At 29.1% G+C, this 14,554-nt stretch overlaps 2 non-coding genes across 2 annotated transcripts; both read left to right on the top strand.

Annotated features, from left to right (window-relative positions):
* Positions 1 to 2,549: 2,549 nt before the first annotated feature.
* Positions 2,550 to 2,631, top strand: TRNAS-AGA (transfer RNA serine (anticodon AGA)). The gene has a single exon. It is a non-coding gene; the product is annotated as a tRNA-Ser (tRNA).
* An 11,364-nt stretch (positions 2,632 to 13,995) lies between these two features.
* TRNAS-AGA (transfer RNA serine (anticodon AGA)) lies at positions 13,996 to 14,077 on the top strand. The gene has a single exon. It is a non-coding gene; the product is annotated as a tRNA-Ser (tRNA).
* The last annotated feature ends 477 nt before the right edge of the window (positions 14,078 to 14,554 follow it).

The raw sequence follows: 14,554 nt of genomic DNA, 5'->3' as shown, positions 1-14,554 counted from the left end.
ATTAAGAAGTGTGTTTAGGACACGGATTAAAAAAATTCTTGAAATGTGTAGAATAGCATTCTATGAATCTTTAGTGTGTTTTTAATATAAAAAGTGTTCTTTTTATACTGTATTTGATAGAAAGGAGATAAGATAAATTAGAAGAAAAAAAAATATAGAAGGAAAACAATTTAGAAATAAAGCGAAAGTTAAATAAATTTAGATAAGGAAAAATAACGGAAAGATGAATAAAAATGTGTACGTAACACTTGTACAATAAATCTTACAATTTTTTAAAAAAATTAGTTCTCAGTTTTTTCCTCTCCCACTAAGCAAGTTATATCAAAACTGTTATGCAGGTATGTACATGTTATTGGTTTCGCAACAAATAGAATTTTGCTGCACATTTCCATCCAACTTACCGAAGGCTTTTTCCCTTCGGTAAATAACCACGTTATGTTATTATCGAAGGTTTTCGCTCTTCGGTAATTACCGAAGGTCTGTGACCCTCGGTAATTACCGAGGGCTTACGGCCCTCGGTAATTGTTAGCGACAAAGGATTTACCGAGGGCTTGTTGGCCGTCGATAAGCCGTCTGTAAATACTATTTTCCGAAGGTTTCTGGCATTTTTCGAGGGCTTTTGGCCTTCGGTAATTCCCTATTTTTTTTGTAGTGATTGTTACCAAACTTAGTGATTTCTTATGAACTTGCATGTAAAAAAAGGTAGAATAAACTACGTTTTATTTTTTCTTAACGTAAAACCACTATGAAATTATATTGCTAACAATGACTATTGTATTTATAATTATTTTAACTTCTTAACTAAACACAGCTTGCGCTAAAAAAGAAAAGAAATATCAGCTATTACTTTTGTTTCTGTTCTCCAATTGTCTCATGTTATTTGAACTAGAATATATGTTAAATATAATTTAAATACTTTTATTTTAATCCTTTAAGACATTTTTTTAAAATAAAATCATAATTACACTTGAAACTTTAAAACATACATTACCTTCGACACAATCATTAATCTTAATAATATTATTTTAACATACTTAAGTTCGGAATCCTTTTTGTTTTTCTTCATGACCCATTTGAAAAATCGAATGAGAGAAAAGGGAATATATGCTAAGAACAAATTTTGTTGCATATTTTAGATGTTGTAAACTTCTAAAAGGGAAGTTCCTCTAGAGAATAAAGAATTTTAAACTTTAGACTTGAGAAGGAAAGAAACACTTGGAAACAAAATCTAAAATTTCAGCATTATTTGACTCTAGTTTGTGTTGGTTTGAAGAGCCACCAAGAGCATGAAATGGATAACCACAATCTCAAGATTCACTTTTAAATAGATAGACACTATCCCACATTTTTCTTCTCTACTAAATCCAACAACAAAAAACCAAATTTTTGGCACCCCACACATGATGCTAAGTGGTTGGACGTTAGGCTACAAGCATGAATAAATGAATGATCCTTACGTGGTTTGAAATTTCTAGCAGCTACATTTTTGGTTATGTAGCAGAAGCACGATTTCATCAGCAATCTTTTAGAGGCATGGTTGACAAAAAGTTGAGAGGACCACACTTTGCCACTACAACACAGCTTTTGAGCCAATATTTGAGGCTCAAAACTAACACTTTGCTTCTGCTCTTTTGAAGAGTGCAGTGACTTTAAGAAATGTGGTTATGCTTGCATTCTATTCTACACTGTCCCTCTTTCTTGGCAAGGAATCCTCTAGAATCTTGTGATAATCAAGTTCCACATTTGAAATAATGATGACAATTTAGGTGTTTAGGCGATAAATGTTGCTTTAAGAAAGTGAAGAGTCTAAACCATGATTACATGTTGGAATTCAAGGATTTAAGTGGGCCAATCATGCTCATAAGTACGAATGGATCATTCCAATTATTCACATTATGCAAAACAATAGAGCATGATGACGAGTTTTATTGGGTAAACTTTAGTGCCTATATCATGAGAGACTGATTTAGCCTTTCTAGCAAAAGGTGTTTCAATCGAATGTGTATAATACCAATGGCAACATCCATGTTGCTCTTCCATAGAATATCTGTGGGGTCTTATATAGATACTGGAATCTCTTACTGCTCCACTGGCTAGCTGGGTCTTACATGGAAAATGGGTAAGTCTTCAAATAATAAGAGAAATATACAATGTTAATGAATTTATATGAACTTCTTCCCTATATTATTTAACTTTTTTAATTTGTAAGATTTTAGATTTATACTTGAATTATCAAAACAAATTGGAATGAAAGAAATCACCAAAAATAAAACAAGATTTCGACATAATTCAGATGAATCTGCATTCAAAATTTGTTAGGTAGACATTGTGTGGTGAGAGGTTCTCTTTCTCCTCCATTACCCACCTAGCTAGTAGTGGTGGCGTGAACAAATGCTTTAAGATTAGGTTGGTCATTTTCAACAACGTGGGATAATGAATAATTGAATTCCAAGGTTATTGGTAATCTGGGTTGATATGTTGCAAGCTCAAACACCTATATTTGTTAATTATATCAACATTATTAAAGTATAGAGATTAGGAGAAACAAGGTGGGCGTGCCGGAGTGGTTATCGGGCATGACTAGAAATCATGTGGGCTTTGCCCGCGCAGGTTCGAATCCTGTCGCTCACGTTTTAATATTGGTATTAATTTTTTCATTTTCACTTAATCAGGTAATAATTATGTTTGAATCACAAGTCAATTTCTTTTTTAAATGTTTAAAAGAGTAACTTTGGTAAGATTAAGAAGTAAAGTATTAATTTATTTTACAAGTTTATAAGTTGGGTCTATCAATATAAAAGTGTTGGATTAGTATACTAACATAAGTCATTTTAGGAACTACAACTTAATTAAGCTCTTTATACTTATAATTTTTCTATTATTATTCTTTATATTTTGATATAATACTTTTTACCTATTATTACTTATTTTAATTTTATACGAAAAATAATTATTATGCTATTTTTAGTATTTCGTGGGTTGTATGTGGTTAAAAGTTAGAAAAGATTTAAAATGATAACTTAAAGTAATTAACGTTTCATTATGCTATTCAAACACTACATTTAATTAAAATTGTAAAATTAAATTCAATGTAATAGTCATTTAAATTAAAAAATAATGAAAATAAATAAAAATTGAACTTGATTAATACTTATTAAATTAACTAATTTAAATAAAAGTTGTATTCTATACGACCAAGTATCTCTCCGTCATACTAGTTATGGATGGAAAAAAGGGTCGAGCCTAGAAGCCCAGTAGAAAAAAAATGGGCAAATGTGATCTCTTCAATCTAGCATAACTCGTTCTGCCCAATCTGGTAGACTAACCTGTCCCACTCAGCTCCGCAGGCCACGACCAACCCGATATCATTAAAAAAATTAAATGTAAAGAACTCGTCAACACTTAGTTTGGCATGCCAGCCTAGTCAACTTAACTTCATTAAACAAAAACATAAATGTAAGGAATTCGTCATCGCCTAACCCGTCAAGCCAGCCCAATAATGATGTTATATTCAAATAAGTAATAAATTATTTAATGTATGAATATGTTTCAATATTTAATGGAAAATTCAAATGCAAACAGGATGTTATATTCAAAGAAGTGATAAATTATTCAAATGCAGTCTGACATTACCTCGACAACCTACCTTGTGGCTTGCGTGACAGCGCGACAATCCAACATGAACTCATTTCAACTGGACAGCTTAGCCAGCTCGACAAAGTAGTAGCTCAAGAGGCTAAGTTGTAAAAGTCAAATCGTTATTAAGTGGTAGGTTAGCCGGAGTCATTTTTGTCGGGCCAAAGTCGGGTCAGGCTTAAACGGGCTAGGTTGGCCCATTTTGCCACCCTAAATTCTAGTATAAAAGTCATCCTGGGCAAAATACATATCGAACTACTAAGTCGACACATACTCAGTCCATCTTTAGTCAGCCATCACAATATTACACAAGACACTTAATGACCAATGATTAATTGCGATAAGTGAAAAACTAACAAATATTTGGGTCAATAGACCAAGACCCATAGAGGTAAAAGTTCATAAATAGTAAGAATAGAACATATTTTACAAGGTATGTTGATTACATTCATTAATTATTGCATTTGTAATATCCCAAATTTCAGGGTGTCACGATTATTGCAAAAACTATATACTTTAAAACTTCTTATAGCACGAATATGTGTTAAGAAAAAAAGCATCTTTGTTCAATATGTGTAATTAATTCAAAACACAATGGTTCGAAAAGCCTTGTTCAATTACATTATTCAAATTAATAAAAATAATGAAGGAAATGAAATAACTCCAATTACATAGTCTTAGAATCCAAAATCAAAATAACTTTTAAAAGAAAATTCCAAGTATGTCCTCCGTCATCTCTTGCATCTATCATGTTTCTAGAACATCAGTAATATCACCTACTCACGCATAACACAATATATGATCATCATTGACAATTTCATCCACAAACACGTATGGGATAAGCTACCGATAAAACAATCATAACAATAAGATACATACATACTAATTATATCAACAATAATCAAACACCCCATACATAGAAGTAATAACAATAGAATTTCTAATCCTCTAACACAAACAATTCAATTATCTTAAATTGCTTGATCCTCGATCCTCAGTCCTTGATTTCATCACAAAAATCATAAACATAGACTAATTGCCTATCGTCTTAAGTACACCTATGTTAATTACTCAACATGATACCATCACTATTAACATAGCATCCTCTAAAGCATCATCGTATTTTCAATAAGAATATTTGCTTCCCTGGTATATCATGAAACAACATTTTGTTTTGTAAATTTTCAAGATACTGCACCTTCACCCAAAGTATAAACACAACCAATAGTTGATTTTGTGTCACCAAAATATAAATTCAATTTGTATTGATATATCCTTCAATAATCTCAAGAAATTTTAGATAATGAATGCTATAACTAAAAGAATCACAAAAAATACTATTTGTTAGCAAAATCTCTAAGCTTAAAAGTTTTGATGATGTCTCAAAGTCAAGTCTCAAGTGCTCAAGTTGCAAAAAGACCTTCATGAAGACTTGTTTGTATTAAATTTTTTTGTAATTTAGAAGTTTTATGTGTAAGGTGTTATTTATCTTTGATTCCATTTATTGTTTGCTTAAAAATTGTTTTTTGGAGTCAGAAAAACTCTACAATAATCGATTAACATTTAAGATAATTGATTATCACAGAAAGATTTTTAAGTTTGCTAAACACTCATTTTGTCTCTAGAATAATCAATTATCCATAATCGATTATGATTTACAATAATCAATTACAACGACTAGCCATTGGAGTTTTTAGGCATGTTTTTGGTTGTTGTGCATTCACCCCCCTCTTGGTTTATTGTTCACGTTAACCATTCCGTTGCGCCGCTCTGACAATTGACATCAAAGCTTTCTTTGATAGTAATTCAATGATGTGGCAACACCAAACCTTTGTTAAGGGTGCCTCTATCAACATACCTCCTTTATTTACTTGTGAAAATCATGCGTTCTGGAAAGCCATAATGCAATTTTTTATGGAATCTGTTGATGGTGAGATTTGGGAGATTGCCATAAATGGTCCTTTTGTTCCTACTATTTTTATTAACAATTTGCAAGAACCTAAACCCTGTGACTAATGGAACGCTGACGATAGAAGAAGATCTTAACAAGATTTAAAAGCTTGAAATATAATATCATCTGCTTTAACTGTTGATGAGTTTTACATAATCTCAATATGTAAGACTGCACAAGAAATGTGGGAGGTTCTAAGGATCACTCACGAAGGTACTAATGATGTTAGAAGAGCAAGAAGGAATACTTTAATCCAAGAATACGAAATACTCCGTATGAAATAAGGAGAAATAATAATAGATGTTCAGAAACGCTTCACTCATATTGTGAATCATCTCATTGGGTTAGGTAAGTCTTTCGATACTGATGAATTAAATATAAAAATTCTTAAATCGTTGGACAAGACTTGGCAACTAAAGATCACTACAATAAGTGAGTCACAAAATCTTTATACCATATCAATGGCTACATTGTTTGGTAAATTGAGAGAACATGAATTTGATCTCGGAAGATTGAATAAAGACAAAGAGCAAGGCAAGAAAAAGACACAAGCTTTTAAATTCGAGATTGATAAAGGTAAAAATATTAAAGAAGATGAGGACTCTAAAGAAGAAGAAGAAAACATGGTCTCATCATTAAAAAGCTAAGTAAGTTCATGAAGTCCAAGGTAAAAGGAAGATTTAGAAGTGGGAAGAAAGAGAATCAAGAATCCTCCTCAAATTACCGTTATTATGATTGCGGAAAAAGAGGACACATGAAAGCTGATTGCCCAAATCAAAAGAAGAGTAGAGAAAGAAGTCAAAAGAAATTCTTCAAGAAAAAGAAAGCATATATCGCTTGGGATGATGATAATGAATCTACATCAAGCTTAAGGGTGTGTTCGGTTGAAGGGAATTCACTGTTTACAGTGATTTGCGAGCGAGGATGGAAGGAGCTAATGTGTTCGTTTTCAACGATTGTCGAAGACGGAAAACGATGAATTTGCGGGAAAGCACGGGATGATCCATCTTCGCATTACTGAGATGATTTGCGTGGATTGTGACCACATTTACATATTTGCCTTGAGCCATTTCCATTACAGGTGTGAAAGTTTTAAACGTTGTTACAGGTTGGAGGCATGCGTGTGGTGGAGGGCCGGTGTTGAAGACGAAGAAGGGTGTTGTGTTTTGAAGGGAAGCAAATGGCTGGGTGAAGATGAACCATGCGGTTGAAGAGGAAGAAGACAACCATGGTTATTCGGTTACGGTCCAGAGATGTGGTTACGGGTGAAGGAAGTTAAAATTGAGGGTGGTGTAATCGGTTATTGGAGGATGTAACCGGTTACGCTGAAGAGGATGAAAATGAAGGCATGCGTATTCGGTTACGCAGTGAGTAATCGGTTACCAGCGCTTATCAAAATGGTGCTCTTGTTATTGAAAAGGCCGCATGAAAGAGAGGAAGGTGGAGGATGGCGGAGCGTGGACGAACAATACAGCTTCTTAAAACCAGTAAACAGATTTCATGTGAACATTTCACATGGGAAAAATATAGGATAATAATGGTTGACTTGAAAGATGATTTAGTAACTTAAACGACATTCGGAAGTTCTGATGTTTGTTTCTGCATATAAATTGCTACTCTTGGTCAAATTATCATCTGTCAAGCAGACTGCTTTGTGTGAATTATTTGAGTACTGCTTCTTATTTCAGTCTCCTATAATCTATTCACCCTCCTGGAATGAGTGGTAAAGATATTAGCTTGTCTTTTGGGTGTTTTTTGTCTTAGTATGAAATGAGCTGACTCATACAGGTTTTTTCTGCGTAAACTGAGGTAAAACACCAACTCTTGAAGAAACATATATGATAAACTAGATTATAATTGAGGGCATTTTAATAGTTTATGGATGATACCATGGTCATAAATTTAACACGTATAAGTTTCTCAATTCGAATGTGCATGACAATAAATTTAAGATTCTCTTGCATCACATTCTTAGGTTAAAGTGTAAATAACATATAATTAATTATATTGAAGAAAAAATATATATGAGATCTTAAAATGTAATACAATTTAATACTACATTTTAAAATACATTCATTTTACTACATTATAACTTTTATAATTTTTAAACATTAATTTTAACAATTATTCATAATTTTTTCCTCTTCATAAACATTTTTACAATTAAATATAACATTACAAAACCACATTTTATAATATTTTTATAACTAGGGGCAATTTGGTCATCTTTATTTTCTACCAATTAAACTAATTTTTAAAATCTATCACATCAATCAAATCCTACACTAATTCTCACAAACTTTACTTCCAAATCCACTCTCAATTAACCACAAATCCACTCAAAAAAACAACTAAAAAATTACTCTCAAATCCACTCAAATCCATTCAAATCATCTCCCCCAAATCATCCCCCCCAAATATCCCCAAAAGAACACACCCTAAGTGATTCTGATGAGCAAGCAAACATCTATTTAATGGCAGACAACAATATATCGGAAAGCCAAATAAGTTCTTTTAGCGATTCTGAAAATTTTGTTTATAGTTATAGTCAATTACATGATACTTATAAAGAATTGTTAATTGAATTTGAAAAATTAGATATTGCTCGTAAGAAATTAAAAAAGGAGTTTAAAGAACTAAATTTAAAATATGACAATATTCTTGAAGAAAATAAGAACTTAAAAATTAAAATTTTATATTATAAGAAAGGAATATGTTAGTAGTGATGAATGTATTTCTTGTTTAAATAAAAAGAAACTACTAGAAAAAATAACCCATGCTGAAAGTAGTAAAAATAATTTACAAAATAAATAGGTTGTTAAAAATAAGTATGTTCCTTAGTATAATTATAACTATCATAATTATAATTATAAAAATAAATATAAAAAAGAAATAAAAGAACCCATAGAGTTTGGGTAGAAAAAGGAATTACTCATAGGAAACCAAATTTTGCTACTTGTTTCTATTGCATGAAAAAGGGTCATACCTCTAAAAAATATAAAATAAAACATTATGGTGTTCCCTGTGGAAAATATACTTGGATTATAAAATAATTTAAAATATTTTTTAACTAACTCAAAGGACCCATACAAAATTGTTGGGTACCTAAAATAGTTTGTTCTTATTTATTTTGCAAAGAAGTTCAAAATCCAAGAAGTCCATGTGGTACCTTGATAGTGGTTGTCAAGGCACATAACAAGATATAAAAAGAAATTTACAAACTTTTGAAAAAAGGAACAAGGCTATGTCACATATGTAGAGGTGTCAATTTGACCCATGACCCCGGGGCTAGCCCTAATCCACTCTTGAAAAAGCCCCCTCTTAAGAAGCCCCTCTAATGGGGGCCAAAAAAAAGCCCCAACCCCCAAAGCCCTCTCTCAAGGGGGTTAGGGTCAGGGTTAAGGTGGGTTTAGCCTACTAAATTTTTTTTGGAAACTAAACTTCAACATTCTTAATAGTAACTATTAAAAGTACTAAATTTTATATTCATGTAATTGATTTCTTATTTCAAATTATTAAATAAAACTAATTAATTATAGTATAATAGAATATTTAATATTCAAAATAACCACTTTTTTAAATAATTAAAAACAATTGCAAACCACCCACTTAATTTTATACAACTAAATAGTATTACAAATTTATTTTACTGAAATATTATAAAAATGTTTTATTTTGTTGTCAATTTTAATAAAATTATGTCTTATGTCAATTTTAATAAATTTTAAAAAGAATCACTGTTTTGTTTCTTCGACTTCTAAAATATCACTCAATCTGCTTTTAATTATTTAAAATTAAAAATAATTCAAAAATTTATTATCTAAAATTTTTTGATCAAAAATAGTAATAATATTTTATGTGTAAATTAAACTTATGTTTTATTTTGTCTTTTTCTCTTTGATAATCTTTTCTCAAAATCACCATAAGATATATTATAAAAAGAAAGTTAATTTCTTAAAAATTTAAAAAAAAATGAAAATTTTAAATAGACCTAAAGTGCTAAAGAATGACAAATGTTATAGTGTTTCAATTCTTTAACTAACACATTAAATAATTTATTTTTAACTTTCAATTAGAACACATAACATAAAGGTATGTTTATGTTTATGTTTATATTTATGTTTACGACATTTAAAATGTAAATATTTTGAGTGAGTAGTAGGACGAGATTGAATTGTATGGGCGAATACAATTTCAGTCTGCACAAGGTTTATGAGTTTTTTCTTTTTATTTATTATTTTTGTTATGAACATGATTTGTTGAGTATAAAATGAAAAAGAAAATCATTTATATTTAATTTCTTTTTCAATAACTTTCTAAGAAAATAAAGAAGCCTATTTTTTTTTAAATTAAGAGCTTCAATTAGAGAAAATCTTCTCTTAAATTTCAATTAGGATAATTTTAGATAAAAAGTTAATTTCTTACTTATAACTTAAAAAAAAGTGAAATTAAATATTTAAATTTGAAATTTATAAAATGATCCTTTAATTGTATACTTTGAAAATCTAACTCAATAAATATTATCATTTTGCTTTTGCTTCTTGATTTTAGAACTCTCTTCTTATAAAAATTTCAATTTATTTTCTGTAGTAACTATTTTTATAACAAATTAGAAGTTAATTATATTTTTTCTTGTATTCAAAATGAACATTTTTTCTAAAAAAAAGGCCCATGGGTTGGCCCTGACCCACAGGGCTTTTGAAGATATTTTGGCCCCGTGGGCTTTTTCTACGAGGGGCTTTTTGGCCCCAACCCACGTGGGTTAGGGCCAAACCATGTAAGGAGGGCCAAATTGACAGATATACACATATGGTGACAACAACAAAGGAAAGATCATTGCTATAAGAGACATAGGAAGTGCAAATACCTTAATGATAAATGATGTACTATTTGTAGAAGGATTAAAGCACAATATACTCAGTATTAACCTATGTGACGGGTCTCAAGGTAACCTTCGAACCCAATTACTACAGTATCCATGAAAAAGATTCTTCTAAAATTGATTTGAAAGGTATTAGGCATTCAAATATTTATTTAATTGATTTAGAAAATGCATCAAACAAAAATATTTCATGTTTAGTAGTAAAAGAATAAAATCCATCGCTATGGCATAAGAGACTTGTCCATATTCATATGCAACAATTGAATAAGCTCACATCTAAATACTTAGTAATTGGTTTACCAAAACTAAAATTTGTAACGAACAAATTATGTACTGCATGTCAAAAGGTTAAACAAATTAAATCATCTTTAAATTCTAAAAATATTGTTTCTAGAGAAAAATCCTTAGAACCCTTACACCTGGATTTATTTGGTCATTCAAGGACAAAAAGTTTTGGGAGAAATTATTTTGCTTTAGTTATAGTTGATGATTATTCAAGATATACATGGACGTTCTTTATTACTCTAAAAATTGAAACTTTCAAAGTATTTAAAAAGTTTGCAAAACAAGTTCAAAAGGAAAAAGATTTTAAAATAAAATCTATTCGAAGTGATCATGGAAGGGAATTTCAAAATGAATCATTTGAAAATTTTTGTGAAGAATTTTGGAATTTCTCATAACTTTTTTGCGCCTAGAACTCCACAGCAAAATGGAGTAGTAGAAAGAAAGAATATATCTTTAGAAGAACTTGCTAGAACTTTGTGAAATGAATCAAAAATTCCAAAACATTTTTGGGTTGATGTTGTGAGTACTGCATATTATGTGTTAAATAGAATGCTTGTTAGACCTATTTTAAAATGTGCTCCTTATGAACTGTTTAAAGAAAGAAAGCTTAATGTTTTTCATTTGAAAATTTTGGGATGTAAATGTTTTGTTTTAACTAATGGAAAACAAAATTTGGGAAAATTTGTTTCAAAATCCAATGAAGCTATATTTCTTGGTTATTCTCTAACAAATAAAACATATAAAGTTTTTTTTATCGAAAAACGTTTGAAATAGAAGAGTCTACCCATGTTATCTTTGGTGAAATTTTGAACCTTAAGGAAAAACCTCTCGAGTCAGAAAATTCAGATGCAAGTGAAGAATAAGACTTGCAATAGACAACAAATAAAGAGAAGAATAATCCTCAACATGAAGATTTGGATAAGACATGAAAACAACCCCGAGGATTATCACTGGACAATATTATCGGAGACGTCACAAAGGGGTAAGTAATTGAAGAAACTTAGTTAATTATTGTATGGCTGTGACTTTTGTTTTAGAGTTAGAACCTACGAATGTGAAGGAAACTCTTCAAGATGATCAAACATGGCTATTTTTAAGAATAATAAAAAGTTGGGGAGAAATATGTTTAAAGGCTTTATTTATTTATCTCACATCTATTAATCTCTTTCTTTAAGTTATGTATGAGTTATAGGTTATGAGTATAGCTTACAAAAAGCTTTAAATTAAAGGAATTTTGATCATCATTAAAAAGGGGAAGATTGTTAGCAAAATCTTAAAGTTTAGAAATTTTGATGATGTCTCAAAGTCAAGTCTCAAGTGCTCAAGTTGCAAGAAGACCTTCATGAAGACTTGTTTGTATTAAAGTTTTTGCAATTTAGTAGTTTTATGTGTATATCATTGATTCCATGTATTGTTTACTTAAAAATTTGTTTTTAAAGTCAAAAAAACTCTTCAATAATTGATTAACACTTAACATAATGGATTATCACAAAGAGGTTTTTAATTTTGCTAAAACTCATTTTGCCTCTGGAATAATTGATTACCAGCACATGATAATCGATTATTTATAATCGATTATGACTTACAATAATCTATTATCACGACCATCCGTTGGAGTTTTTATGCATTTTTTGGTGCATTCATTAAATGCATAATCGATTACCATAAGTTGATAATCAATTATCACATGTTAAATAGCTGACAAATAATTTTTGGAGGTATCCTTGAGTGAGATTCTTATATATTGAGTTGAGTCTTTCATTCTAACATACGAGATATACAAAAATCTTATTTGATTGCTTGTGTGTTGTGATAAGTGTGTTCTAGGGTCTGTGTAATCCTTGTGTTGTGACTTTGAGAACTTGGTGTTGGTATAGATAACTTTCACTAAGTTTGTGTTTGAGTGTTGTAATAAACCTTTAATTCCGTAATAAAGTTAAAAGTTGTTTATCTCTAAATAGTATTTACCTCTAAAATTAATAGCCCATAAAAATATAAGTAAGAGTAAAATTATTTATTTATTTATTTTAAATTATATCAAGTATTCATAGGAGTAAGGAGACCAAAAACAAAACTAAAGTTCTAATGTCACTGCAACGAAATTGACAATAGACAAAAAAGATGATGATAAAAAAAATTTCAAATTGAATAAATACTCATCCAATGAAAAAACAAAAAAAAAATGCAACAAAAATAAAAGAAAATTAAAGATAAAAAAAAGAAAAATCAAATTTAAGATTTGAAATTAAAATAAAGAGGTATTAAGTGAAGAGAAATATTTAGAATATTTACTTAACATTTTTTTTATTTAATTTAGTCTTTTAAAAATATTTCAATTCTAGAAATATAATATAATTATTTATTATTTTAGATTTAGAAAATTAAAATTAAAATATTATTAATATTTGATATTATGTTGCATTTTCTATATATATATATATATATATATATATATATATATAAATTATATGAATAAAGTAAAATAATAAACTCCTCCATATAATCATATCTTTTATATTTCCAAAACCTAAAAGTTCAAAAATAATATCTGATCTATAATTTTTGTTTATAAAAATACTAGTTGGTTTCAATGAGTAAAACTACAGTTGAATACATTCAAATTTCACTATATATTAAACAGAAATAAAAGTATTCTTACAGGTCCTTTTTTCCTAAACATCTAAATAATCTTTTTTATTTTCTTCTCCAAACAAATTTCTAACTATTTTTTTTAAGGAATAGTCTTTGTAGTTGTCTGTGTAACATTTTAAAATACATAACTTAAACAAACTAAATTTGATATTTATAATATATACAACATGCACACAAAAATATATAATTATATTGAGCCTGTAAGATACTAACCCATAAGTACAAATTCTGCACTTATATAGAACACTTAAAAAATGTAGGACTTTTATACATTTTATAGTTTGGCTGATGCTTTAGACATTATAGTGTGACTTTGTTTATTTTCACATATCACATAATTACCTAATTATTATGTTTCATAACTTCAATAAAAAAATTTAAAGTGTTTAAACTGAGTTAAAAAAAATATTTTTTAATTTAAAAAAACGAACTATTGAAATGTTACGTGGAGTTTAAGAATACTGAACAAAATTTACTATCTATTTATAGAAAAAATGATTTAGGATTTTGAGAATTATTTTAAAAATTCAAAATATAAATTTGAGATGCCTAACAATTAATAATCTTTTATTAGAATTATAAACAAAAGGTGGGCGTGCCGGAGTGGTTATCGGGCATGACTAGAAATCATGTGGGCTCTGCCCGCGCAGGTTCAAATCCTGCCGCTCACGTAATATTAAATTTGCGTATTACGTAATTAGGTAAGATTTTATATTAAAAAAATGGTGTTTCCAAATATCTTTTTAAAATAAAGGAAACCATACTTTAAAATCGTGTTTACTTGCATCATTTTGTATTTATTTTTCGGAAGTTGTGATTTTATGTATAATTTCTTAGTTTTTAAGTTTTTACTTTTTAGAAATTTTGTTAGAAATTTTAATTCTTTTTTTCGGTAATCACATTATTTTATTTTCAATTTTTTTTGGTATTTTAAGTAATAATCAAACTAATCATATTAATTGAATGTAATTCGAGAAAATTAAAGATATTAAAAAAGTATTCTTAATAAAATAAAACGTATTGAATAAATTGAGCAAAATATATGATTAAGAATATGAGTTGCCATTGACACATGTGAGGGTGAGAAATAAAATTTAGTCTCGTAATCAATATAAATTTTTTTAAGTCGGATGAAATTAAATTTCACA

Source organism: Vigna umbellata, chromosome 9, assembly GCF_029865625.1.
Source record: "Vigna umbellata cultivar VRB3 chromosome 9, Vumbellata_1.0, whole genome shotgun sequence".
Taxonomy (NCBI): Eukaryota; Viridiplantae; Streptophyta; class Magnoliopsida; order Fabales; family Fabaceae; genus Vigna; species Vigna umbellata.
Note: the sequence above shows the minus strand (reverse complement) of the source record. Positions and strands in the feature narration are given on the sequence as shown.